Source organism: Gossypium hirsutum, chromosome A04 (assembly GCF_007990345.1).
Source record: "Gossypium hirsutum isolate 1008001.06 chromosome A04, Gossypium_hirsutum_v2.1, whole genome shotgun sequence".
NCBI classification, from domain to species: Eukaryota; Viridiplantae; Streptophyta; class Magnoliopsida; order Malvales; family Malvaceae; genus Gossypium; species Gossypium hirsutum.
The window spans coordinates 56,414,078-56,417,623 of record NC_053427.1 but is presented as its reverse complement, the minus strand read 5'-3'; the positions used below and the strand labels follow the sequence as shown (position 1 = coordinate 56,417,623).

The window sequence follows — 3,546 nt, the reverse complement described above, 5'->3', positions numbered from 1 at the left end:
AGGGTTTTGGGTTTTCTTTATGTTTTATTATTTTTATTTTTTTGAGATGTTATATTTTGTTATCTTTATTCTTTTGAGATGTTTTCTTTCATAATTATGAACTAAACCCCCTAAATACCTAAAGGGGATGAAACCTAAGATGGATATTATTATTATCTGAGTTGTATGATAAATATTTGACTTGTTTTTAATTATTTGTTCTTAATTCTTGTTTTAATATTCCAAGATATTGATTCAAGTTAATGCTCTTATTCAGAGGAGGAAATGACCCTGTCTAAGAGTAAATTTTTTATAATTAAGCGGAGTTGATTGCACGCCTAGAGATAGGGTTATAAGATTTTGCCGGATTAGGGTGAAGCCTAATAAGGGGATCCATAGATCAAGTTAATGCAACACTAGGGCATTAATTAGAAAGAGATTTCAATTAATCAACCTAGGGTTAGACGTTATTAGTCTCAAGAGAGATAATACTATAACTTAGGGATTTCTATGGATCAAGTCAAATGAATAAATCGTCTGATTCAAAGTCAAATAACAAGTGAAGTCTAGGTGGATTTTTCCTTGGGTATTGTCTTAATAAATCAAATTTTCCCAAAAGTTTTTCCCCAATTGCTCGCTGTGCATCCTTAGTTTATTTAATTAGTTTAGATAAACAAACCCCTTAATTTTTAGGCTAGATAATAAAAAGGAAGTAATTACTAGTACTCTTGGTTCCTTTAGGTTCGACAATCTGGTCTTGCTAAAGCTATACTACTGTTCGATAGGTACACTTGCCTTCATCGTGATAATAGTTAGTTTCAAGACGATTAATTATCAATTTTAAAACCTGTCATGAATATCATGTATCAAGTTTTTGGCACCGTTGCTGGGGAAATAAGATATTAGGAACACTCGATTTTTATTACTTTAGCCATTTTACTTTATTTGCAATTTAAAATTTTATTTTCTTTTCTAATTTTTCTTTTATTCGTTCCGGGCAGGTTTTTATAGTGTATGACTAGAAGAAGCCCGTCGGGACCATTACTGTTTGATAGTGAGATTAATCGCACAGTTCAAAGAAACTGAAGAGAAATAAGGAAAAGCTTAAGATACACAGAGGAAGAGCAAAAGGACGATATTTCAACCACAACCGAGGAGATGGCTGAAAACCAAGAAAATCTGCTACCTCCTACGATTGTGCTAATCAAAATCCTGCTTCGCGTACTATGTATGATTATGGTAAACCTTCTTTAACAGGAACTGAATCGAGCATAGTTAGGCCTGTTGTTGCTGCAAATAAATTTGAACTGAAAGCTAGCACCATTCAAATGATCCAACAGTTTTTTCAGTTTGATGGTTTGCAGGATGAGGATCCCAATGCTCACTTGGCTAAACAGTTTGTGATGATGCCATTCACCTTCGGTTGTTCCCCTTTTCGTTGAGGAATAAGGCTAAACAGTGGTTGAACACGTTAGCACGAGGGTCAATTACAACTTGGGAACAAATGACCGAAAAGTTTTTATTAAAATATTTTTCGCCGGCTAAAACAGCCAAATTACATAATGATATCTCCTCTTTTGTACAGATGGATTTAGAAACACTCTAGATGCATCAGAGAGATACAAGGACCTTTTGCAAAGATGCCCTCACCATGGGTTACCACTCTGGCTACAGGTTCCCACTCTGGCTACAAGTTCAAACGTTTCACAATGGCTAAATCCTTCCACTCGACAGATAAGTGACGTAGCTGTTGTGGAACTATCAATAATAAGACACTTGAGGATGCTTATGAATTTATAGAAGAAATGTCAATGAATAATTATCAATGCAAGTCATCAGAGCAAAGACAACGAAAATATTCGGCATTTTTAACATCGATTCGGTCACCATGCTCTTTAATCGGGTAGAACTATTGAATAGAAAACTTGACACTTTCCTTGGTTGTTCACAGGTTCACCCAGTAATGCAGTACAAAGCAGGTGGAGGTGGATCAAGCAATTCATAATACCCACCCTACGGCCACAACATGGAGAACGGTCCGTTAAATTACATGGGTAATAATCCTCGATCTCAAAATAATCCTTATAGTAATACTTACAATGCAGGTTGGAAGAACCACTCAAATTTCTCATCGGAAGGCCAAAGGAATCAGAGACCACCACCTCCAGGCTTCCAACAACCACCTTACCAACAAGAGAAAAACCCAAACCTTGAGGAGATGCTAACAAAATTTATCTCGGTGTTAGAAACTCATTTTTCGAATACCGAGAAGCACTTAAGAATCAACAAGCGTCGATCCAAGGGCTCAAAACTCAGATAGGATAACTCGCCAAATTAATATCTGAATGACCACAAGGTACCCTGTCGAGTAACACTGGACCCAACCCAAAAGAGCACATGAAAGCAGTTATACTAAGGAGTGGGAAAGTGTCAGCTGAATCTGAAAAGAAGCCACCACAAGAAGCTGACAGAAAGGAGGTCGAACCCGAAAACAATGACAATCTAATACCAAAAGAATATAAACCACCAATCCCATACCCAACAAAGTTAAAGAAAGATCGCATGGATGCACAATTCGGTAAATTTCTTGAACTTTTTAAACAACTGCATATTAACTTACCTTTTTTTGAAGCTATATCGTAGATGCCTACATATGCAAAATTTTTAAAGGAGCTTCTAACAAACAAAATAAAGTTTGAAGACTTATCTAAAGTGGAACTTAATGAGTAGTGCTTAGCCATACTCCAAAATAAACTGCCAACCAAACTGAAAGATCCAGGAAGTTTTACTATTCCCTGCTTAATTGGTAGTTTGAATGTTGATAAAGCACTAGCTGATTCAGGTGCCAGCATTAATTTGATGCCATGTAAAATGTTTAAACAACTTGGTCTTGGGGAACCTAAATCCACTAGGATGAGTATTCAATTAGCTGATAGATCTGTTAAATATCCTAGGGGAATTATAGAGGATGTAACACCCCGAACCCGAGACCGACACCGGAGTCGGACACGAGATGTTAACAAACTTTGAAAAATTTTTCCAGACACTGCCCAGTCTGAGTACTAGTCGCTTCAAAAATCATATCTTGAGTTTCACAACTCGAAAATCAGTTTTGTGATTTTTCCCTGAAACTAGACTCATGTCCCTACCTATGTATTTTTTTCTAGAATTTTTGGTCGGGCCAATAAGTACAGTTTATTAGTCAAATTCTCCCATGTTACAGGGGTCGACTACACTGACCGTTTCCCATTACGACTTGGATATCTATCTGCACAGAGCTTCAATACTGATGTCGTTTGTTTCTATGGAAACTAGACTCAGAGAGGAATCCATACATATATGGTATGACCCCTAATTATCTCTGGTCAATTTATAGTGAATTTCCAAAGGCGGAACAGGGAATCCAGAAACTGTTCTGGCCCTGTTCCACAAGAACCCGAATATCTCTTACTGTACTGTTCATATGATTGTTTCGTTACTTCCATATGAAAGTAGATTCATCAAGGTTCGATTACATAATTTATTCACTATTTAATTCCACTCCTACGAATTCTTGTGATTTTTCCA

At 36.6% G+C, this 3,546-nt stretch overlaps 1 non-coding gene across 1 annotated transcript; it reads right to left on the bottom strand.

Moving 5' to 3' along the window:
* Positions 1-1,532: 1,532 nt before the first annotated feature.
* LOC121228653 (small nucleolar RNA R71) lies at positions 1,533-1,637 on the bottom strand. The gene has a single exon (XR_005926229.1). It is a non-coding gene; the product is annotated as a small nucleolar RNA R71 (small nucleolar RNA).
* Positions 1,638-3,546: the final 1,909 nt, after the last annotated feature.